Raw genomic sequence first — 25,766 nt, 5'->3', positions numbered from 1 at the left:
TTCCTTTCCAGAGATGTACACCAGAGATGTGTTTGCTTTAAGTCTACACACTTTAATTCACCACCAGGTAGATCTGTTGCATGCTCAGATCAGGTGTTACATGTGGCATCACCTAGTAGCTGAAAAGTATAATAGTTTACCTTCTAGTACAGGGGGGTCTTCTATGTCCCTGGGGGAGTGGAAGGGTGGGGGAGGAGGGGCTCTGGTGTGGCTAGTCTCCTGGGGGAGGGGAACGAACTGTGGGGTAGAGTTGGGGTGAGGGTGAGATCTCCTTTGGGGCTGCTCCCCTGTTGGAGATAGGGTCTATTCATGCAGGTTTGCCAACCCTCCAGGATTGTCCTGGAACCTCCAGGAATGAAAGATTCATTTTGAATTAAAGAGTATGTCCTGTGATGAAACCTCCAGGACTACGTCCTATCAAAACTGGCAACCTGACGAGATGTGTGGTCCTCTGGTGGGAGCAGGCCAGGGAGAGGGAGAAGCTCTGTGAAGTAGTGGGGGAGGAGCCGATGGGGGAGGGGAGAGTCTGCCTCCCTGAGAGAGGGCGGGGCTTTCTCTGGGCTGGTGGGTGGAGAGAGCAGCTCTCCGGTTGTGTATGGGGGAGGGGAGAACGTCCGCATCCTCACAGCGGCAGGGATGACATCACCAGTTCTCCCCAAAGAGGCGCTCTCGCATTGGCTAGGTGGACGGGGTGCTTTCCGCCAATGAGCATGCGGCAGGGCTCCGGGCTCGCTGACGTGAGAGACCTCTGCCGTATGGGGATTTATTTTGCTTTGGGCTGCTCTAGCCGCCGCCATTAGAGGATTCGGGAGTCTGGGGCTGCAGATCCCCCCGGCTGCGCCGAGTGGGAGCGCCCGCGGCCGAGCGAGCTAGCTAGGCCGGGAGAGACCATGTCCTGAGCGGGGAGCCGCAGCCAGCGGGGCGGGGGGTTGGTGGGGGGCGCGGGGGGCTGTTTGCACCGACTAGTGTCTGAGGGACGGATCCGGGAGCAGCGGCAGGAGCAGGCGGCGCTGCGGGGTAAGGCAACCTTCCCCCGTCCCCCACGACTAGGAGCAACTCCCCTCTGGGCCACCCACCGGCGGCTCCTTGGGAAATCGCCGCCCAAGGCCCCGCTGTCCGTCCGACACCCGGGGGTCCTCTCTCCCCAGCCGCCTTCTGGGGCAGAAATCCCCCTGCCCTGCGGGACGCCTAAGCCAGGGACTCCCCGTCCTGCCCTTCCGAGCCCCCCTCCCCCCGGGACCATCGCCACGGTCGGAGCTTCCTGTCGCTGGGTGCCCCCTTCCTAGCTCCTCCCCCTTTCCTCGCGCCCCTTTAACGATCGGGATGGCGCGCGAGGGTGGGGTCGGGTCAATCGACCCCTCCCCCAGCAGGACCCTTGCTGCCCCAGTCGGTTCCCCCACGGTGAGCGACCTAGGGGCGCCCCATCCCGCCGCCAGAGCCAGCGCTGCTCGGGCTCCCTGCTGAGCCGGGGGCCGCGGCCGCCTTCCCTTTCGATTATGGTTTGGGGACTCCTGAAACTTTTTCTCTCGTAACATGGGGTCACGGTCTGGAAAAGGGTGAGAACGCTGCTTGCGTGTCCTCCCCCGGCCGCCCTCCCGTCACGGCCTGCTGGGGGAATCCGTGCACCCGCTCAGGAGAGACGATGCTACTGCAGTTGGCTTGTTTGTTTACTGGTGTAGAAATACCTGCGGCGTCCAGCAGACTCGAACTCGGTTGGGTGTTTTTATAGTCGGAGGATGACCCCAGCTTACTTAAACGGAGACGTGTGGTGCACCTTCTGCCCATAAGGCTGTTGAATGCCGCATTAATATCTACATCGTGTTTTGACTTTTTTGTTTGTGTCTCCAATAACATGTATGTTACTTTGAATGAATAGTGTTCACTTCTCCATTGGAAATCAGGAATTTGCTTCTGCAGTAACTGTTCCCAGAAAGAAGGTTTCTTTGTGCACTGCTGTATGCAGGGTTTATCACTCCACCCCAAAAGCACTGTATCAGACAATTTAAAAGCTATAGTCAAATGACAAGAGTGTTAAACAGAGAAAGCCAGGAAACTCTCCTTATTTTTTTGCTCTCCAAACATCTGCAGTACTGAGATCTACAGGAATGAGATCATAGGTCTCCTGACTCCCATTTATCCCCCCCCCCCATTTTTTTTCTAGACAAATCTTTACCTCTGTACTACAGAAGCCACCTGCATGTTGTGAATTACTTGTTTGTACATGTATTGTAGACAGTAGGTTATCCATACTTAATGTTGAACATATAGTACCAAGTTGTATAAAGCATTTGTGATGTTGATGTACAAATATAAACCATAGTCAGAACAGGATCTGAAATATTTCTGAATTCCTTTTAATTTATGAACTGAAATCCTTCTTAATAGACTGTAAAATAATCTTCTAATATTCACTTTGATGGGGGCTCCTTAGGACGTCTCCATCTCTGGTTTGCAACTCTACCTTCAAAGCCCTACATAGTAGCAACTACCTTGCTGATAAAGGTAAACTATACAACCCTCTTTGGAGTTCATTAATTCAACTCTATGAACAGCTGTAGGTGGCTAACTTTGAATGATGCAAGGCACTCTCTTCCATTCTTCAATCCAGATTCTGAACACACCTCTTCCTGATTAGTCCCAGCTACCCCCTCAGGACTAGATGGTGTTAATATGATTGCAGATATAGAATCTGGGTCTCCTGCATGGCAGACACAGCACAGCTGCTAAGACCTTTTTACTAGCACACGGACTTTCAGTGATACCAATGAAGAAAATAACTTTTCTAGAATTTTTGACAATTGCCCTTTTGAACAGTATTGTTTCCTTTTTAGAGGTTACTGGAACAATATCTGAATCTTTAAAATGTGAATCTTTAAGCAATTAATCTAGTATGCAGATGTGTATTTAGGGACACCATAATTTGTCTAGTGACAGCATACACTAACTCTAACCTCTCGGCTTTTTTGTGTGCAATATCAGTTACATGCAGAGTTGTCCACTGCAGAAATTAACCTCGTTTGTTTGTTTGTATAACTGTATTCAGAACCCCAAAAAAGTAATTCAGGAGGCACTTCTTCCTTTGGTTTATTCAGCACTTAATTTTGAGTCCCTAAAAGTTTGACTTCGATAATTGTGAAAGAGGACATTGAAACCCATTAGTACTGTTCAGTAATCATCCAGAGGGGTTGCAGTATGGTAGAGCAACACAAGCCATCCCCAGCGTCTTCTAGCTATGGGAGTGGGACACCAGAAACTAAGTTGGTGTCTCCTAGTTTGCAGTCTAATATCTGCAGATGTTTTTAACTTATGCATGTTGATGTAAAATCATTAAAGATTTAGTTTTGTTACAGTGCTGGACTGGAATAATATTTCTGCATCTATTGCAGCTCACAGGCTTTTGGGAGCTTCAACTCTATAGTGTAATGGTTTTGAAGAAAGGATTTGTTGAAATGCTGGTTACCACTCCTCTAAATGGAAAAAATCATGGTCCCCTCTCAGCCCCTGGATTTGCAAATACACTAGTCCCTCGTTATTGGAGAGTGGTCTACAATATTACATTTTTAATAAAATGAAGGTATTTTTAAATAAACAGGAACACTAAATAATTAGAAGCCACTCCTTTTATGCACTTGATACAGAAGCATAGCTCAAAGTGGACTCTTAGAGACATAGGTTAAAAATACTTCTGGGTCAAAACAACATACCGAAAGTCACTCAAGGATAAAATTTGAGTGTGTGTTAGAACTCCTGGACAATAGTTCATCATGGAAAAAGCCTTAATTTGAAATATGAGTGATACTTAATTTATATCTCAGATCCTTAAACAATATAAAAAATAGATGGAGTGTCCTCCATCAGAAGCATTTTATTAGTTGTGTTGTCTTTGTATGGCATATTTTAGAGTGATGCATCAGGAAGTGACTAACCCACAACTATGAAGGTAGTGAAGAGAGCAAAGTTAGTTTAGATTTGTCTATTCAAGGCAGCTCTGGCTTGTGGTGTTCAGCTTGTAACTTTAGGATTCTTACTGGGAGGAAACAATCTTGGCTACTTTTCCTACTTTCTCACTAGGAACTTGTATTTGTTTACAGGTTTATACTCATTAACATGTTCCCCTTTTGCTTAAGTATTGAATCAGTAGGAATTGAGGTTTTGTTTAAATATATTCAAATTAGGTGTACCCTTGCTAATGCTTAAAATTCATGTGAATTTTACCAAGCATCTTAGTATGGTATCAGCTTAACTTGCATGTTATGTGCCCTTCCCATGTTTAATGCCTGCCTCCAGCTTGACTTTTTAAAATTATTTCTTCTATCTTCATCTCCCACATCTTGCTTTTGGAGACAGCTGAAATTACGATGCCTATTTGTTAAATTATTTCTTCTTGTATAGCACTCTCTGCTAAATTATCTTTCTTTGTACTGCATCATCATTGATGTTTGTGCAATAATTAAACTGCTGCTAGATCTGCAGGGTAGCTAACTAGTTTACTCTCTTCTCACCAATTCTACTAATACAGTATCATGTTTCCTAACTAGCTGCAAAAATACCATCTATTTGCTAAAGACTTCTGTAAACAAGTACTGTAGGCTGCATCTTAATTGGTGTAGTAGCAATTTAAAATGGACCTAAACTTCAGTTGTGTTTTGGAAACAGTAAATAAACTTTTTAATAGGTGATACAAATGATGGGAGAATGGGAGCAAAAATAAAAGAGTATCAGTTCTGATGTTTTACACAGCTGGTGATGAGCTTACTGCATCAGTTGCCAAATGGCATTGCTTGGTAAAATCATTTAAATAGCAGATAATTGTTACTTTGTGGTGATATTTGAGTTGAATATGTTGTACTTTTAAAAGATAAAGTTTTGTTTTTAATCACAATCCCAAACATAATTTACATTATAGACATTTAACTAATATTAATAACATTATGACACTTACTTTTCATACATTTTTGTCAAACTAGTTGCCGTTTTGACATGTAGGGAATCCAGATATTGGACTCACTTGCTCTTTTAAATTTAAGATCTTCCTTGTTTACTTATTTTCTTGATAGAGCTTTTGTTCATGGCTTGAGAGAGAACTTCCTTTTCAGCATAAGATCCCTTTACAAATAATCAGTGAAAATAATTTAGAACGGTTCTGTAATTTTTGCAGTGATTTATGCAAAATTGAATAAAATGGTATAAGAGTTAAATAAAATATTCTGATGGCTAGTAATATTTTGAATGTCCTAATCGTAGCACTTCCCCCCCCTTACAATGATACAGCAAAAAAGCACTGTGTAAAATTGCTCTTTTAATTGCTTTTATTTTATACTTCCTATATGTTTTAAGGAAGATTACAAGAATCATAGAATTGTAGGACTGGAAGGGCCTTCGAGAGGTCTGCTAGTCCAATCCCCTGCACTCATGGCAGGACTAAGTATTAGCTAGACCATCCCTGACAGGTGTTTGTCTAACCTGCTCTTAAAAATCTCCTTTGATGCAGATTCTACAATCTCCCTAGGCAATTTTATTCCAGTGTTTAGGAAAAACTTCTTGTCAGGGTGTTAATGTCCAACCTCAACCGCCCTTGCTGCAATTTAAGCTCATTGCTTCTTGTCCTATCCTCAAAGGCTAAGGAGAACTTTTTTTTTTTTTTTTTTTTTTTGCCCTCCTTGTTCTAACAACCTTTTATGTACTTGAAAACTGTTACTGTGTCCCCCCTCAATCTTCTCTTCTCCAGACTAAACAAACCCAATATTTTCAATCCTCCCTCATAAGTCATGTTTTCTAGACATTTTATCATTGTCGTTATTCTACTCTGGACTTTCTCCAATTTGTCCATATATTTCTTGAAATGTGGCACCCAGAACTGTAAATTGTACTCTAGTTGGGGCCTAATCAGCACTGAGTAGAGTGGAAGAATTACCATATATACTCGTTCATTAGTCCATTCGTTTATAAGCCTACCCCCCAAGATGGTTTGCTAAAAATAGCAAAAACTGTATGACCCTTTCTTAAGCCAACCCTATATTTCAGGGGTTGGCAAACTTTGGCTCCCGGCCCATCAGGGTAAGCCGCTGGCGGGTCGGAACGTTGTGTTTACCTGGAGCGTCTGCAGGCATGGAGCCCCTCAGTTCCCAGTGTCCACGGTTTGCCGTTCCCAGCCAATGGGAGCTGTGGGAAGTTTATAAGATGGTCATAGTATCAAAAGCCTTACTGAAGTCAAGCTATAACATCTACCACTCCCCTCTATCCACAAGGCTTGTTACCCTGTCAAAGAAAGCTATTAGGTTGGTTTGACACAATTTGTTCTTGACAAATCCATGCTGACTATTACTTATCACCTTATTTTCTTCTAGGTGTTCGCAAATTGATTGCTTAATTATTTGCTTCATTATCTTTCCGGGTATTGAAGTTAAGCTGACTGGTCTGTAATTCCCTGGGTTGCCCTCTTCCAGTCCTCTGGAATATCTTCCATCACTTTTCAACGGTAATCGCTAATGGCTCAGGTATCTCCTCAGTCAGCCCCTTGAGTATTTTAGTATGTTTCTTAAAGCTCCTGGTGATCTTAAAAACATCTAACTTGTCTAAGTAGTTTTAAACTTGTTCTTTCCCTATTTTAGCCTCTGATCCTACCGCATTTTCACTGGCATTCATTATGTTAGATGTCCAATCACTACTAATCTTTTTGGTGAAAGCTAAAACAAAAAAAGTCACTTAGCATTTCTGCCATTTCCATATTTTCTGTTCCCTCGCATTCCTTGAGTAATGGGCCTACCCTGTCCTTAATCTTCCTCTTGCTTCTAATGTATTTGCAGAATGTTTTCTATGTACTACACGTAGGAAATAAAAATAAAATGCTGACTACAAAACGGAATAACTGGCTAGGAGACAGTACCACTGAAAAGGATCTGGAGGTTATAGAGGATTGCACATTACTCCTGGGTGCATTCTGCGTCAAAAAATTCTGCGCACAGTATTTTAAAATTCTGCCAAAAATTCTGAATTTTTTTTTGTCAAAATAACACTACATAATCATGCCAGTTTCAATTATTTTGGTAATTTTATTTCAAAATACCTGCCAGCAAGTATGTCTAATAATACTAACACACATTCCCCCAGGAGTAGAAAGTTTAAAGAAATCCCTATGACAACTCAGTTTCTGTTTCTCTGCCCCCTTTGCTCCCCAGAGCCCAGCCGGGGGACCAGACACTCTCAACCCCTCCACCCCAGAGCCCAGCTGCAGGGCCCCCTTGTCCAGACATCTGTCCCCCAACACCTCTCACCCCGAGCCCAGGGATCTAGGGGGAGAAACAACCCAGATTTGCACAGTTTCCTGTGTGCTGCCCTCTCCTTCCCTCAGGGCATTCTGGGAACTGCAGCTGCCAGGAACCTTGTAGCTCCCTCTCCCTCCTCCCAGCAGTGTCTTCTATGTGCAAGCTGGGCTCTGCTGAGTCCAGTGGCAGCTAGCAGCACTGCAGCCCATTTTTGAGGGGGTAAAAAAATTCTGTGTGCACGTTAATTTCAGCAAAATTCTGCATTGCGTGGTGGCGCAGAATTCCCCCGGAGTAACTCATTGAATATGAGTCAACAGTGTGATGCAGTTATGATAAAAGGCAAACATTCTGGAATACCGTATGTAACACACGGGTCATAACTGTTTCACTCTACTCTGCATGGAGCGACATCAGCTGGAGTACTGGGTCCAGTTCTTGGTGCCCCACTTTAGGAAAGATGTGGACAAACTGGAGAGAATCCAGAGGAGAGCAACAAAAATGAAAAGTTTTAGAAAACCTGACCCTCTGAGGAAAGGTTACAAAACTGGGCATATTTAGTCTTGAGAAAAGAAGACTGAAGGGGAATCAGCTAGTCTTCAGATATGTTAAGGGCTGTTATAAAGAGGATGATCCTGTTATAAAGAGGATGTTTCCATGCCCACTGAAGGTAGGACAGGAAGTAATTTGCTTAACCTGTGGCTAGGGAGATTTGTTAGATATTAAGAAAAACTTCATAACTGTAAGGATAGTTAAGGATTTCACAACCTCCCTTGGGAATTATTCCAGTCCTTGTCATTAGAGATTTTTAAGAACAGGTTAGACAAACATTTTTCAGGAGGAGACTAGGCATAATTTGTTCTGCCTCAGTGCAAGGATGAGGGTGGATGATGGACTAAATGACCTCTCGAGGTCCCTTCCAGCTCTACATTTCTATGATTGTCCCCCATTTCCCTCTCATGTCAGAGAGTCTGTGTACCCCCTTCATTCCCCACTTTTAGTTTTGCAATTTTCATCTAAAAAATAGGGTTCTGCCCAGTGTGGATTTTTAAAAAAAATCAATTTTTTAAATAAAATATTTTTAAAATTTAAATTAAATACATTTTTCTTTATAAAATCTGCTTAAATTTGAAATTATAACATGTTAAGAACTAAATTTACTAAAAATAATTTACATTAAATATATGGTATGGAGCATTACATGTTAATTGCCAAAGTTTTAAAGAAAATCAAAACAGTAAACTAGTTGAAGTCACTGGCTGATCACCTAGATCCAGAATATTCTGAAGTGTTATACCACCTTTTGACAACAGGAGTACTTGTGGCACCTTAGAGACTAACAAATTTATTAGAGCATAAGCTTTCGTGGGCTACTGTAGCCCACGAAAGCTTATGCTCTAATAAATTTGTTAGTCTCTAAGGTGCCACAAGTACTCCTGTTCTTGTTGCGGATACAGACTAACACGGCTGCTACTCTGAAACCTTTTGACAACAGTAGCCTCTTGCAGTTACAGAGAGAATATTTTCATTTCAATTTATTCAACTAGTTCAGTTTAATTACTACTTTGTTCAAAGTTAAGAAACCAGTTAGGAGATGAAAAAGCAGGAAAGCTTTATTAATAAATTGGAAGCGGAAAATAAAACTAGGTGAGAAAAAATGAGGTCTACTAGTTCTAATATCTTGAAGGCCATGGCGACCAGGAATTTATACATAACATTTCCTTTGTTTAACAAAATGTTTTGAATTTAAACATTTATTAAACTTACTTCCTCGCTCCTTTCCCCTCCCCCCATGTATTCAGTGTATTTAAAACAAATTTAAAATGCTCTTTTGGTGCATTTATTGTTTGAATTTCAATCCAAATAGAGAGTGACTACAAAGAATTAAGTAAAGCTAGTCAAGAAGAAATGCATCATTCACCATCATCTAACATAAAGAAATCTGAATAAATGTATATTAAGCTATATAAGTGTGTTTAGATGCAGCATATCCTCCTTGTTGGCAAGTACCACCAAATTTAGTGAAGGCTATATTTAGTTGCAAATAAACATGTTTTAATACGTTGATTCTCATTACTTGGTAACTTTCTTCAGATAAATAACTTAAAAGGTTCAAATATAAAACAAGATTAAAATTATTTGAAATCACTTTTATAAAATCAGTCCACCCTGGTTCTTCCCACTGATGCCTAGAATATTCCCTAAAATTCTGGAATTGATTGATTGCTGTGTTCAAAAGTTCTCAAACAGAAATTCCATAGGCCTTGCTTTGCTCGGCCAAAGACGTATTGCTTCTGAAAACCTGTTAATGTCATAAGTTGAATGAATGAATAAATAAATACATCTTTCAAATTAATACTGGTTAGTCAATTTTCTGATCTGATGTTAAAGTGTAGCAATTTTGCTTAACCTTTTTTTGCTGACCATTAAATGTGTCATAAGTGTTAGGGGCCAAAGGTAGACTCATAATAAAGCTTCAAAAGAATCAAATATTTAACTGTCTGATGCAGCACATGCAATGTTAAATTTTTTTCAGGATTTCCAATAATAGACAATTATTAATTTGTTTCAGTCTTCTCAAGTTTCATACAGAAGCCAAAGCTCATTTGCAAGACTGATTCAAAACCTGCTTATTTCAACGTACACCTGTACCCCGCTATAACGCGACCTGATATAACGTGGTAAAGCAGTGCTTCGGGGGGGGGGGGACGGGACAGCGGGGGGCTGCGCACTCCAGCGGATCAAAGCAAGTTCGATATAACGCAGTTTCACCTATAACATGGTAAGATTTTTTTGGCTCCCAAGGACAGCGTTATATCGAGGTAGAGGTGTACTAGAAACTCTTTGGGCCTAATCCAAAGTCCAGTGAAGTGAATGGAAAGACTCCAATTAACTTTAGATCATTTAGGGCCTGATCTAGGCTGTTAATATTAAATGCTTGGGTCACATGTTTACAATTACTTTGGAAATTTAAGATCTAACAAAATTAATGTAGGAAATTTAAAGTAATGTGATCTATAACCTGTAAAACTGCACCCAGATGCACCCAGATCAGTGGCTGGAATTTTACACAGAGCTAGGAGAAATTTGTTGGACAAGTAGCTTTCTCACCGAAAAATGCAGTTTTAGGTCGACTGAAACTATTAATGAATTTGGCTCAAGTTCAGCAAATAGTTTTGGCTGAAGTTTAAAAAAAAAAGAAAAAAAAAATTCCCCAAAAGTCCAAATATCTTTAGATATTTTCAAAATGTAATTTCATTTCAAAACAATGTTTTTTATTTCAAAATTTAGCTAGATTTATTTAGAAAAGGGTAAAGCACATCCAAAAAACTAAACAAAATTGCAAACACGAATTAGTTTTGGAAAGAACAAAATGTTTTGACCGACCCAAAAAATCATACCTCTTTTCCAGTGTTTCATTTTGGCAAGAAAGACCAAAAGATTTCCATTTTGGGTTAAACTGAAACAAATACTTTGGGTGTTTTTTGATTTAGTCAAGTCAAAAAATCGATTATTCACTCAGCTCTAATTTTAAGTGCCATCACATTCAGCTAAGTTTATTTAATGTATTTAAAATATTATAAGTTATTTTAAGACCTCCTATGTAGCTCTTGCAAGTTACAAGTGTTTTGGAGGATAGGAAGTCGCAGAGGTCTCTGAAAGTCATGGATTTTTTGACTTCTGCGACCTCCGTGACAAAATTGTAGCCTTAGTGATTAATAGGAAATTTGCCTTAGAAAGTTGATTAGGCTTTAGGACTATCAAACGTTGTACAAAGAGAAAACCCTTACCTTTGTGATTATAAAGAGTGCCTTCTGAAGGTGAACTACAGTAGAACGTCAGAGTTAAAAACACCAGAGTTACGAACTGACCAATCAACCACACACCTCATTTGGAACTGGAAGTACGGAATCAGGCAGCAGCAGAGAGGGGGGGGGGAAAAAAGAAAAGCAAATACAGTACAGTACTGTTAAATGTAAACTACTAAAAAAAAGGGGGGGGGGAGCAGCATTTTTCTTCTGCATAGTAAAGTTTCAAAGATATATTAACAGGTTTCGTAGTCCACGAAAGCTTATGCTCTAATAAATTTGTTAGTCTCTAAGGTGCCACAAGTACTCCTGTTCTTCTTTTTTTAAAGATATATTAAGTCAGTGTTCAGTTGTAAACTTTTGAAAGAACCACCATAGCATTTTGTTCAGTTACAAACGTTTCAGAATTAACAACGTCCATTCCTGAAGTATTTGTAATTCTGAGGTTCTACTGTACTGCAATTTTTAAAAAAATATAGGGTCTGCTTTCAGTCCTTGTGGTGCTGCTGCTTCTAGATTTCCAAGTGTAGTACTGTATTGTACAATTAACTACTATTTGCTTCTATACAGAACCTTGTGGGCAGCAGTGAAACTGAAAAGACTCCATGTTAATTTTTGTATGCTGCTTAGAAAAGCTATGAGCATCAGCAGTAGAAAGCAGAAAGGTCATTCAGTTGTGAGACAGACCTAAAAATGAGGTTCAAGGAGGATGAGTGCTCAGTCCAACAGTCAGAAGACTTGAAACAGCCCTATTTTTTTGGGATTTATTTATAAAATATATGTTTGGAGCCAAACTTGGATTACTAACCTTAAATTAACTAAAGCTTTAAAAAAAAAATTAATTTCCTGAATAAAAAAGTTGAATAATCCCTATAGTAGCTCATATTGCACTTTGAATAATGCAGGAAATGCACTAAGTCATCTTACCTGCACCTCTCTTGCAACTAAAATATATTTCACTCCTATTTTTGTCATGCCTTTGTCCGTTTCTTACCTAGCTAAATTATGTAAAACTACTTGATATTATTATGAGTGTGGCTGTGTACCTTTTTTTTTTTTTAGATTCATGGATTCCAAAGCCAGAAGGAATCATTGTGATCATCTAGTCTGACCTCCTGTATAATGCCATAGAACTTAGAAAAACATTCAATCTTGATTTTAAAAGTTGTCAGTGCTGGAGAACACCATGAGGGTTAGTAAGCTGTTCCGATGGTTAATTACTCTGACAAAAATTTATGCTTTATTTCCATTTTGAATTTGTTTGGATTCAACTTTTAGGCACTTGGATTGTATTGTACCTTTTTCTGCTAGACTGAAGAGCCCATTATTAAATATTTGTTCCCCATGTTCACCCCTTTACCTTCTCTTTGTTAAGCTAAATAGATTCAGCTCCTGGAGTCTGTCACCGTACCGCACTAATCCTTTAATCATACTCATGGCTTTTCTCTTAACTGTCTTCCATTTATCAACATCTTTCTTGAATTGTGGGCACCACAACTGCATGATTGCAGCAGCACCTTTGCCAAATACGGAGGTAAAATAACCTCTCTACTCCTACTTGAGATTGCCCTGTTTATGCATCCTAAAATCTGATTAGCTCTTTTGGACACAGCATTCTAGTTGGATTTCATGTTCAGCTGATTGTCCATATGATCCTCAAATCTTTTTCAGAGTCATTTCATTCCAGGGTGGAGTTCTCAGTCGTGTAAGTATGGCCTACATTCTTTGTTGTATACATTTACAGCTAGGGATATTATGACAAACATTGTTTGCTTGCGGCCTGGTTACCAAGTGATCCAGGTCACTCTGAATCAGTGATCTGTCATCTTCATTATTTACTGCTCCCCAAATTATTGTCATCTGCAAACTTTCAGTGATTTTGTTTTCTTCCTCATCACTTAATAACAATGTTAAATGTTTGATAGTATTTACACTGGAACTTGAATATAGGATAACCCAGTATCACATAAGTATTTCTTTAACTGTCACTGAACATTGTCTGCAACAAGTGTGTTTGGGGGGAAACTATTTAACCTAATGCTGAAAGTATATTCAATTTCTTGTTTTGAAGGGGGATCAGTCATGTTTTCTGTGTCAGATGTTGAACAGTGTGGGCCCATTCAACAACTAACCTACCTTCAACAGGGGATAATTATTGGTATTGGGTGTCAAACACTGTACAAAGTCTAGTATAGGCGGGATCTTTTGATATATTGTGTGTGTTAAACAAATTAGGGTTAATTTTTCTACTCGGGTAGATTTTTAGGTAGTTATTTCAAAGTCTGACTAGATCTCAGTTGTGTCATTTTCAGACAGACAAGTCAAAGGATGACACCTGGTCCTTCTCATCCTGTATTTTGGGTCAGAGGGGTTTAAACAGAATCCGTTGTTTTTCTTAAGATCATCTGAATTGTACCTCCAACTTCATGTTTATGAAGAAACCACTTGTTTTATCTTTTAGGCAATTGAAAAATTCAATACTGTTTTAAAAACTTGGCACTTAATAGTTCTATTTATTAGTGTCATAGATGCCCCTTTGTTTTGCAAGTTGATTCAGTAAGTATTCATCATTTACTCCTTTTGATTTGTCAGTCTGGGTGTTTTAATAGTGTTCCAAATCACCATTGCTTATAACCATCTTTATTAAATGTGATTGCCTGTATTTTGCATCTTATACTCTGTATAAGGGTGAAATGTTTCGGGGGGCTTACTTTTTAAGAGCAGTACTGTTTGGGAGATAATTTGCATTACTTGAGTCTAGAACCGCTTGCTCTGTGTGCAGAATAGCATTGCTTTGGTCAGCAGAAAATCATGTTTAGCCCTTCGTAAGCTGAGGGGATGTATCTAAACCAGTGATACTCAGACCTCAGTGGTTCAGGAGCCAATTTAGCGATCATTACCCAAAAGAGCCACAGTAGTGTGAATTCATTGTTTCATTTACAATAGGGCTATATATTTATATTCAAACTGTATGACAGTGAAAATATTTAGTTTTTTATATATATTCTCACAGTAAAATGACTGACGGAGTATTTTATGATTTTTATCAACTTACAATTGGTTGATAACATAGTAAAATCATCCTGATTGCAGCACATGATATTAAAACACTGATTTAATTATTAACCAAATTGCCACAGGAGACTCATTAAAGAGCTGTTTGTGGCTCCTGAGCCTCAGTCCGAGTATCACTGATCAAAACAGTTATTCAGTGATACTTAGGTGTGTGTTTTTTTTTTTTTTTTTAAATGGTACTCATTGAATTAAAAAGACTCTGCTCACTGAAGCTAAAATTACCGTAATTGCTTCTTATAATGCCTTGTTTTTGCCAGTTGAGGGTTTTGTAAGTGTGCTTTCTCTGATGCTTACACGGTAACACCCAACTATCAAAATTACACGTTATGGTTAATCCATTCCTATGTAAGTTGTAGTGTATAGTGACATTGTCTTAAGTGTCTAGTCTGAAACACTGTGACAGTTTTAATGATGGACTTAAACAAAAATATATTGGTGAACAAACATTATGAATGTCCTCAAAATAAAAAAAAGGGAGAAAAAGCATAAAGGAATCTGTGTGTTGACTATTTATACTTTAACTTCTTTAGTCTCTCTTGCAAGTGCTCAAATGATACCTAGTTGATATAATTGTTTTTAAGACTGTCTAGTATTGACAAATATTAAATTTATGAATCATTAAGAATTAATAGTTACAGAATAAAGTCAGAACCCCATTAAGATAATATGATTAATCTTGTCCTTAAGTAGACTGGGTAGTCTTTGCACCTGTAATTAGTGTGTTGTAATCTTTAAATTGTCTTGCTGTCTAGACTTTTTAACAATGGACAAATTTAACATGGCATTAGATTAGTTTTTAGACATAGCCTGGACAGTCTTTTTAAAGTACCATGACAGCTCTTTTATTCCAAATGAGTATCTCTTAAAGATTGTTGCTTCAGCTCTGAATAACCCCTGAAATGCTTGACTGATTACTATATAAAATGATGCACATGTTTACATTACAAGTGCATTTTAATTTCCTTGTTTACATCAAATGAAGGATTTTCAGTTTTTATTGAACTGTGCTACTAAACTGAGTACTTAAAGGCACCTTCAGACAAAAGTAACGATCACTATATTGGAATACAAGGAATACATCAATTAAATGTGTCTTAACCATAATAATAAAAATGAAAGTAGCTTTCTTGACTGTAGACGCATGTGGTTCACTGTTAAATTCCTTCAATGGGGAGACTTTCAAAGTTGTTACAATAAAAATATAAATTACCTTTTATTAAGTAATTTTGAAAAAGTAATCTATTCTGTAACAAATCTGAAGTGTCTATTTTCCATTTTATCCAACAGTGAAATGCACTTCCTGTGACTCAACTTATTTCCTATTATGACATGTCTGGAATATCAACAAAATTTTAGATCCTGGAGAAAGGCAAACAGCATTGATGTAGCAAAAGTGATAATATTTTAAAATCTAATGTCCTTATCTCTTGTGCAAATCCTATATTATTAAAACTGAAAATTTAAAAATACTGTAACACTTTACATAGTACCTTGGTTTGTTGCATTCTTAGCATGGACAATGAAAATAGCCATTTTCTAGTGTGTATCACTTCTTGCTTCTTAACACAACACTGCAGCACTGTGTCACTGGACAGACTGCATAGCAATATATATTCATTTTAAAAAGCCTGGTTCCAAAGAGACTAAAATATGCATATAACATAGAACCATTGCTATTTTGTCTTGGGTTTTGTAAAAGTTTTATCTTTACAAAACTTAAATTTTGGGCCAAATTTGACCTGACTGTGCCCCTTTAAGGTAATATGGCTCTGTTTAACTTAGGCATGGGAGCCAGTTCATGAGAATACTTTCTCTCTGCCCCTCCAAATTTACTCCAGTGGCTACAATTCTCAATGGGATAAGGATTAGAAGACAAGACAAACTAGTTTGCTGGGGGCGGCCTCCTCACTACTGAATTCTTGCAGGGTATGCATGTATCCAAAGAAGAAGGGGGTGAGACGGGGTCTTTACTTCCTGAACTGACAACTGCAGCTTCCAGATGAGTTTCTTCTCCCCACACTGCAAATAACCAGCATTTGCTTTTGGGGACAAATGATTTCATTGTGGGGTTTTTTTTTTTACACATTTAAAAAAAAAAAAAAAAGCATGAAGGGATCAGATTCCATATCTATTAAATCCTACCCTGCATCATGAACGATGGTGTCAACTGGAGTCAATGTAATACAGACAGAGGCAATTGCAGAACATTGACCAGGTGTGGACACTAAGTTCATAGTACTTGTCTTTATTTGTTGTTCTATAACTGATCACTCCAGCCATCCTCATAAGGAATTTTGAGAAAGGTGAGCTAATAAATGACCTATTTTTTGGTACTTCCTGTAACAATTTTTTTTTAAAACAGATTCTTGTGGTAATGTAATATGGTGAGAGTAATGGCAAGATATCAAACTGCTAGAGTGACTTGCTGTAAACAAGTGCACTTTGGTTTGCTTACAAGTTGAGGTGGTTTTATTTTATTTTCATAAAGGTTTGGCTTTAACATCGCTGCCCCTTCTGCGCACCCTTCCCCTCCTCCCCCCCCAGGCTGCCAATGGAGGGGCGGGGGTGGTGGGTAAAAGGAGCAGCTACCCCGGGGCCCGGTGATTTAAAAGGGCCCGGGGCTTCCAGCTGCTGCTGCAGCGGCCATAGCCCCAGGCCCTTTAAATAGCCACCGAAGTCCCAATCGGTGCGGGACGGGCAGCATGGAAGGGCTGCCTGGGGGAAGCTGACTCTTAGCCCTACCCCTTCTAGGGGCCCAGAGCCAGGACTCCGTACCAGTAAGTCTTTCTTCTTACTTTCACCCCTGCATCTGAGACTGCTATAAGATGAAATACATGGCAGAATGTGGGTAAAACAGAGCAGGAGACATACTATTCTCCCCCAAGGAGTTCAGTCAAAATTTAATTAACGCATTAGTTTTTTAACTAGCACCAGCATTGAAGCATCTCTTCTGGAATGGTGGCTGAATCATGAAGGGGCATATGAATGTTTAGCATATCTGGCACATAAATACCTTGCAATGCCGGCTACAAAAGTGCCATGCGAACGCCTGTTCTCACTTTCAGGTGACATAGTATATAAGAAGCCGGCAGCATTATCTCCCGTAAATGTAAACAAACTTGTTTCTCTTAGCGATTGGCTGAACAAGACGTAGGATTGAGTGTACTTGTAGGCTCTAAAGTTTTACATTGTTTTGTTTTTGAATGCAGTGTTATAACAAAATCTACATTTGTAAGTTGCACTTTCACAATAAAGAGATTGCACTACGGTACTTGTATGAGGTGAACTGAAAAATACTATTTTGCTTATCATTTTTACAGTGCACATATCTGTAATAATAATATAAAGTGAGCACTGTACACTTTGTATTCTGTGTTGCAATAGAAATCAATATATTTGAAAATGTAGAAAAACATCCAAAATATTTAATACATTTAAATTGGTATTCTATTGTTTAACAGTGTGATTAAAACTGATTAATCGCGATAAACTAAAAAAAATTAATCGCGTGAGTTAACTGCAGTTAAACTGACAGCCCTAATTTTCAGTCTTATTTATTAATAATCTAAGGGCCTACACCCATTGACTTCAGTAAAGAAGGATCTGGCCCTTTGATAAGTGAGACAAATCCACTCAAGATATTGGACAATAGTTTAGAGAAGGGAGGGGGTCTTGGATTGCTTACTTATTGGTTAATATTATTTGTCACTCTGAAGTGGTTGTTTCAGTTGCTAGTGTTATAATACAGTAAAACTTTGCAATTTATTAAAGTACAGTAAAACAGCGCTATAAACTAGTGTGGCCGAAGAGAAATGTTGACAGATCACTTGTTGTACTCTGAACGTTTTTTTTTTTTTTTTTTTGGACTTGTCAAGTGATTTAAAAAAAGTATCACGATTAATTGCACTGCTAATAGAATACCATGTATTTAAATATTTTTGGATGTTTTCTATATTTTCAAATATACTTATTTAAATTACAACACAGAATACAAACTGTACAGTGCTCACTTTATTTTTATTACAAATATTTGCATTGTAAAAAAGATAAAAGATAGTATTTCAGTTCACCTCATACGAGCACTGTAGTGCAATCTCTTCATCATGAAAGTTGAACTTTCAAATGTATATTATTATTATTATTTATTATTAAACTCCCTTCAGCTGAGTGAGCCCTTGTTTGTAAGGAAGGGTGGATTTTACCTCATGGCCATGACATACAGCAGGGGAGGTGAGGCTGGTACAGGGATGCAGAGCTTGCCAGGTCCCTGTTCTCTATGGCAGTGTTTCTCAAACTTTTTGTGCTGGTGACCACATTTAGACTAAACAAAATATTATGCGCTCCGCCCTCCCTCACCTAGAAAAAATTGTGCCCCCTCCCCCCACCCCTCCAGCCCAGCGGGAGGCACGGGCCTCTAGACCAGCAGGAAGTGCTGATGCCTCCCTCTATGGCCAGAGGTATGCAATTAACATGTTAAAAAAAATTGTTTTCAGTTAAATGCAGGTGTTAACTGCAATTTAATTGACAGCCATAGTTTTTTGCTTAGAACTGTCTTTTAAAATGGAAAGGATATTTTTTTCTCAAACATATAGGCCTAACAATCACTGAAGATATACACATTAATGGTTAGTTTATTTAGGAAAAGCAACATTCAATACTTTTTTTGCAGTCTAATCTAAATAAGATGATCTGTTTTAAAACAAACGAGTGAAGTACACTAATTTGCTGAATCCCTTGCTTCAGTGTATTCATATTAGTGTAGAAAATACTTCTAGATTGTGGCTTTGCAATAATCCCTCCTTTCTTTATTATAATATAAAGTTGCTGCTGTTTCCGAGATTCAATGCTGATGTGATGAGATTATCGTGTTGACACGATCAATATGCTAGAAGTGTGGTAACTTATTTGCATAGCCAGTGGAGCTGCTATTTCCTGTGAAATCTGAAGGTTTGCATATAGTTACTATTATTTTAATTTACTGCCCTGCTGAGGCTCATGCTGAGTTATCCTTTTTACTAACGCTAATTTGGCACTCCAGCAGGCGAGTGTGGGCACAGAAAAATATAAAAAAAGAACACTAACTCTAAAGGTAGAGAGTAAGCGAAGAGAAAATAGTCAACAAATTGCCGTGTTGGAAGAATAACCGACATAAAGAAGAACTTTAGTTATAAAAAGTTAAGTATAGTATTTGATTCATGGCGATAAACAGCAAATTGTTGTGGTGTTCAGAATAGATTCTAATAGTATATTAAACATTACTAGCTCGGCACTTAGTAAGGCTTTTTGGACACATGCAATATTGACATTTTTCAGAGAAAAATTAAACTGTTAAACAACGTGAAGGGGTTTCTGAGAAAACTTGTAAATCTGAAAATGAAACAGATTAGCCAGTTGTTTTGTTTTGCATGCTTTTGTACAAGTACACTATCCTCTAGTCCTTCCTGCTAGCAGGATATTGCAATTTACAAGAATCCTGGGCTTGACTCTTTGATGGACCAGGATTTGTGTGGACCTCACAAATGCTAGCTCTCAAGAATGGGGTCAGCTGGCAAAGCTGAAGAATAGCATGATATGCTTAGACGTGATGCGAGGACACCTGTTCAGATCAGTGCTTTGTGTCTCCCAGATATAATATTGGGCTTTAATTTATATTGCTGCTCTTTTAGAGCTGATTTAATTTTCACAGTACCAAGGAACATCTAAAATGATCTGAATTCAGGCCTGTAAGTGTCCTATGATGTGACTATCTTTCAAACATGAGTTGCTTTAACTTGACACCGCCCGTAGCTTAGAATTTCTTTGCTTGTCAGAAATTTTAATGTTCATAGCTTTTAAAAAAATATTTAACGTCTATTCAACATATAAGAACTTTAAATTTAGGTTATAGGTATTCATTTGCTATAACTTCCCAAAAATAGACTAATGGCCAGTAAATATAAAAGAGGCTATTATTGGTAATAGACTAGTAGTTACGTAAAGGGATTGGAAAATATGTAATTATTTCAGATTGTAGGAAGTTTGCCAAATTTTATTTTTTTTGGAAGGACAGTTGTGGAAAAGAATATCACCTGTTATGCAAATGCATTTATACACTTCATGCAACACTACTGTGCAGTTACTATTAACCAATTATCAAGTGAGGACACTGTTTTCTAGGGGGTTTGCCACTTGTGTGGAATAATTCGTAACTTATATAGGTTATTGTAAATATAATATCCGTTGTTTGATCTTCCCTTGTTGTTCTGCTTTCCAACTTGTAGTCCCTCTCCTCCAGAAAATGGTTGGGTATAGGTGAGGCAGATGAATGCAGGAGCAACACCTGTGTACACGTATCAGATGACTTGGATCCTGCATTTGATTAGAGTTTGTTTTCTGCATGAAAACAGGACATGGCTGAGGATGCTGAGGAATTTTTCAAGCTGTATCATTAAGGCAAACTAATTGTTCTGTTTAATTCTTTTGTGTGGAAAAATTAGTTGGTTTTCACTGTAAGTAAACCTCTTCTGAATTTTGTGACCTTACTCTGCAGAGTAGTAGTGGCAGCCATCTTGCTGAAAGTGAAGTCATGGAAGACACCAGTTCTCTGAAGAAGCCAAATATAAAACCAAGTCAGCTGCTCTCATATATTTTGTAAATGTTAATTATTAGAATTTTCTGAACACAAGTTTATTTAATATTTAAAGATTTTTTTGATAAGCTAATTTTAAGCATCAGGGAATGGGTTTAGTCTTCCCTTGGGCTCATGCAAAAGTTCCAAATCTGCTTTAATCTTAATTGTCTCAAAAATGTGTTTACATATAAAGTCCAAGTATAATGTACAACCATTATAAAAGCAGGATGGTAACTGGCTCAGTCTTGTAGTGAGCTCTTGAATAACAATGCCATCAGACTGCAGCATTTTTTCAGCAAGATGGCTGCCACCAATGGTGGATCAGATATGGCAATTGTAAAAAGATCTCAGAATGGAATAGCCATTGATACTTTGTTTTCAGGTACATTCCTCAGTTTATAGTGAACTTTGAAACAAAAAATTGAAGACTGCTTGTTTGAGCAAAATGAAAAGTTTGTGTAAATTAAGACTTTCCCATGAATGTGAATAATTGAAGACTTGAAGAAAATATGCTGTTTGGTGCAGACTGTCAGAGGAGTTCATACTTTGCCTCATTTTTCTTTCTGATTTCTTTATGCCACTTTAATAAGCTTTCCTGTGTACACAAACAATAGGTACATTTGGGACTTGTTTCATTGTCCTGGCATTCCCTCTGCAAGAGAGGTGTAAACAAGGTGCAGACAAACATTTCCAGATTGTCTGTTTCAGAAAGCTGACACTTTGCTTGTTCATTCATATGCATGTTTAATGTCATACACACCATTAGAGCAAGTAACCAGATATTACATTAGGAATAATACACTGCAGAATTTAAGGTGGAACTATTTAAAAAGCCCTTTGAATGCTTGTGTTCCTAGCCCAGTGTACAAAGGGCCAGAGCCACCCTGACCCCCCTCATTCCTTTTCACTGCAGTGATCAATAGTCAGAGTGTGTGCGCTTGTCACACTTTCCCATTATTCTCTTAGAGAAAAATACTTCTACTCTTTGTGTACATATTTAGTTATTCATTGTGATAGTGGTATTTTTTAGGAATCTTTGTTTTTTTATATATATTTTTCTCGGCTTTATGCTCAGTACTGGGGCATGCCTAAATATCTGGGATTTTAGTGCTTTTCTGGATGTAGTCGTTCTGTAAGTCAGCAACCCTCATTATAGTTGTTTAAAGCAGTGATTCTCAAACTTTTGTTTTTCGTGGACCACTTGAAAATTGCTGAGGGTCTTGGCGGACCACTCAACGATGATCTTTCTAAATGTTGTTTGTACCATTAGCTAACTATTGTAAAGCACTTTGGATAAAAGCGATAAATTAAAAAAACACCTTAATATTTTTTTTGTTCTACAAATAAAAGCACACAACTCCTATTTTAATATCAGTAGTTTTTACCTTTCTAATGCAGTGGATGTGCCCTCTCTCCCCTCCTGTGGCAGCCCCCGAGCTGGGAAGGGGAGGGGTCATATCTCCCCCCCCCCCCCCACCACAGCAACCACAGAGCTGAGGCTGGGAAGGAGGGCGGTCTCTCCCCAGCAGCTGCAGTCTGGAGCTGGGGAAAGTCTCCTCTTTCTCTGGCCGCCGCAGCCCTGCATGTCCCAAATTCCCCCCCCCACCCCCTGTCTTCACCCCACCTACCCTCTATTTCCCCCAAAGTCATCACCTTACATGTGCGTCTTCTCCAGGGTCTAGGCATCTAATTAGTGGAGCCATGCCTGTGTGGTTCCACTAGTTAGGTGGGTGGCCCTTCATTGGCTTGTGTGCGGCCACCCAGGCACGCACCTTAGAGGGAACTATCTGTGGACCATCTGAATGGAGCTCGCGGACCATAGTTTGAGAACCTCTGGTTTGAAGTGTTCAGGAGAGGGCCGTGTAAGACATAAGTGTCCTATCTGAAGGAGATTTAAGACTAAGACGGTTTGGGAAGTTTGACTTTGGCATAACCTGATGGTGGCAGCTGTGTGCTCCACTCAGGAACTTTGTATATGAGGGCTTGGACTCCATCTCAAAGTGCGCTGCTGAATGTGATGGATTCCCCTCAGAGGGAACCGAAGAGAAGGTGTTCTCCTCTTGTACTGCATAAATACCATAAGAAGTCAGACACTTAGTTCCTCTAGTAAGAAGAAGCCCTCTTCCTCTTCAAAAACCAGGTCCTCAGTGGAGACTCATAGGAAGAAATCTGGTACCAAGATTAGAGCTCAGCCTGCTCCACATAGGCACTCTGCACTATTTCATTTGTCCTCTAGCAATATAGTCGTTGACTCTGGCACCTCGTTTGGTATCGTTGAGACCAACTCCATTGCTGGGGACATTCTACATTGACTTTGTCTGTATTACACCTATGCTTTTGGTACCTGTGACACCTGAAGCTTACGCAGTGGCCAGGGACCTTCTTTGCCTCTCAGTCCTGGATTCCCCACTGATACAGGAGGAAGTTCAGATGCCCACCCCGTTTCACAAGCCCTAGTACTGCCTCCTTCTGTGGCACCTGCTTTTTTGGTGCTGTCAGATTCTGGGTGTGCGCGGGAGTGCCATTGGACTCCAGAAGCTCAAAAGTGAAGCAGAGCAGGCGTACGGTACCTTCTGTGGGAAAGCTGCTGATGTTTCTTCTGGTACTGACCACATCTCGTCGGTCCAGGTTCCAGTACTGCACCACCTTGCCCTTCAGACTACTTTTCAGAATCAGAAATGGGATCTCGAAGCATAGTATCCCGTCACACAGGATAAAGAGCCTGTTCTCATTCTTCCTCTCATAAGTCAAAGTCTCGGTATTGTGATTCTTGTAGAATCGTGTCCAGGGACAGGATGTCTTCGGGTTGGGCCCTGGTACCATACCAATTTTAATGATGGCCCTTTGGGAATCCACTGTGTGTTCCTCCAGACTCCAGGTCCTCATTGTCTAGATCGTGTAGCATTTGATCACCATCAAGGCACCATACTCTGCCCAGTGTCAAACTTGGTACTGAGTCAGGTACCTAGTGTCTGATCCTTCTGGTGCAGAGATACAGCAGAAAACAGAACAGACATTACAGTGCAGCCCTTCCATAGTTCCTCCTCTTCACCAGGTGAGGCTACTGTCTGATTCCTGATGATTACAAAACGTACCAGGAACTTATGATAAAGGTAGCCACATCTCTGGGAATTCAAGTAGAACTGGTCCAGGGCAATTCTCACAAGTTAAAGGACATTTTGTGTACTATAGGACCTGCTAGAGTGGCTTTACCTATTAATGATGTTATCTTGGAGCATACCAGAATCCTTTGGCAAACTCTCCTCTCTGACACCCACTGCCAAAAGGACTGAGAAAAGGTGCAAGTTCCCTCTCAGGGTTGTGGGTACTTTTATTCACACCCAACTGCAGGATCTTTGGTGGTGGCCATGGTTAATATAAATGCAAGACAAGGACACTCTAAATCTGCTCACAAAAACACGAAGAAATGGGATTTGTTTGGAAGAAAGGTTTATTTGTTATCAGGAGTACAATTGAAAATTGCTAACTACCAGACTCTTGTTTGCTTGTTATGATTACTCCAATAGGGCCTCGGTGCTAAAATTCCTTGACATGTTGCCAGACAAGGCTGAGAAGGAATACAGAGCACTTATCAGTAAGGCAACATTTTAGTTATGGGTATTTTTAGTAAAAGTCACGGACAGGTCACGGGCAGTAAACAAAATTCACAGCCTGTGACCTGTCCATGACTTCTTTACTATCTATCCCTGATTAAAACTTGGGGGGAGGGGACCTTGGGCGATGGTGTGGGGGGTGCTGCTACGGGTGCTCGGGGGTGGGGGAGGGGACGCAGCTCGGGGAATGCAGTTTGGGGGGAGGGGCACACCACAGGTGCTCGGGGGTGTGAGTCAGGGGGGGCATCACTGCACCCCAATCCCCAGCCCTGAGCCCCTCCACACCCAAACTCCTGCTGCTGGGGGGGTAGGGGGACCCAAGACTGCCCCAGCAGCAGCTGGTACACCTGGCCTGGGGTCTCAGAGCGGCTCAGGTGGCCCCACAGCCAGGCATACCAGCCACTGCAGAAGTTACAGAGGTCACTGAATCCGTGACAAACACGGGGCCTTACTTATCAGTGAGGGCCGCCTGGTAGCATGATCATCCTTTCAGGCTGCACAGGATGAGATATTTTCAGCTGCTTGAGTGATGGTAATGGCAGTCACTATGCATCTTGGCTTCAGCCTGGCATTTCATCTGAAATCCAACAGATTACTGAGGATTTGCCTTTTGAACAGCCGAACCCATCTTAGAGAAGAGAGATGAAGAACTTCTTTCTCTAGAAAATTTTCGGGCAACCCTGAGGCCTTTGGCATTTATATTCCAGGCCCACAGAGAAAGCAGTTCCGTCTTCAAATCCAGGTTTGATATCAGTGTTACCCTATTAGCCCCATCAATTGAGAAAAGGCTATAAGACTCACGGAAGGAGACCACCTTCTCCTCTTCTTCTGCTAACTCCAAACAGACAGCTTAGATGCTACAGACTATCAACTCCTTGGTTAAGGCCAGCGAACCCCTCATTTTGACTTCTCGTACCTTTTGGCAGTAGGTTGTCCCAATTCCTAAGTAAGTGCTTAGATCCACATTACATCCAATCAGTGGGTTCTAAGCATGGTGGAACTGGGATATTCTCTGCAGTTCACTTCTGTCCCTCCTTCACATCCGTCTCCCATCCCTTTTCAGGGACTCCTGAGACTGTACTAATTCAAGATGTTCAGTCACTGTTACAGTTAGGGTCCATAGAGAAAGTGTCGTCTCATCAGGGGAAAGGATTCTGTTCCTATTTTGGTTGAGAAAATAAGTCCAAGGAAGGCCTCAGACCTATTTTAGACCTACAGAAGCTCAACAAGTACATAAATTAAGTTTCATATGGTTACCCTAGCACGTATTATCCTATCTGTAGACTACAATTTCTTCGTTGTCCTTGATTTAAAGGGTGCTTGCTTCCATGTGGTCATTCAGTAGATTCTTAGTTAGTTATAGGAGACATTCATTATAAGTTTACTCTCCTCCTCT

At 39.9% G+C, this 25,766-nt stretch overlaps 1 protein-coding gene across 3 annotated transcripts in view; it reads left to right on the top strand.

Moving 5' to 3' along the window:
- The first annotated feature begins 652 nt into the window (after positions 1-652).
- Positions 653-25,766, top strand: part of ZRANB1 (zinc finger RANBP2-type containing 1) — an 81,308-nt gene continuing 56,194 nt past the window's right edge. The window contains exons 1-2 of one of the 3 annotated variants that reach the window (XM_065553552.1): positions 729-1,017; positions 12,134-12,263. The gene's annotated coding sequence lies outside the window, so the exon portion shown is untranslated. Of the gene's footprint in view, positions 1,018-12,133; positions 12,264-25,766 lie in introns of all 3 variants that reach the window. The other 2 variants (XM_005305864.5, XM_042855382.2) reach the window with 2 other exon arrangements.

The sequence above is a fragment of the Chrysemys picta genome, chromosome 7 (assembly GCF_011386835.1).
Source record: "Chrysemys picta bellii isolate R12L10 chromosome 7, ASM1138683v2, whole genome shotgun sequence".
Classification (NCBI taxonomy): Eukaryota; Metazoa; Chordata; order Testudines; family Emydidae; genus Chrysemys; species Chrysemys picta.
Note: the sequence above shows the minus strand (reverse complement) of the source record. Positions and strands in the feature narration are given on the sequence as shown.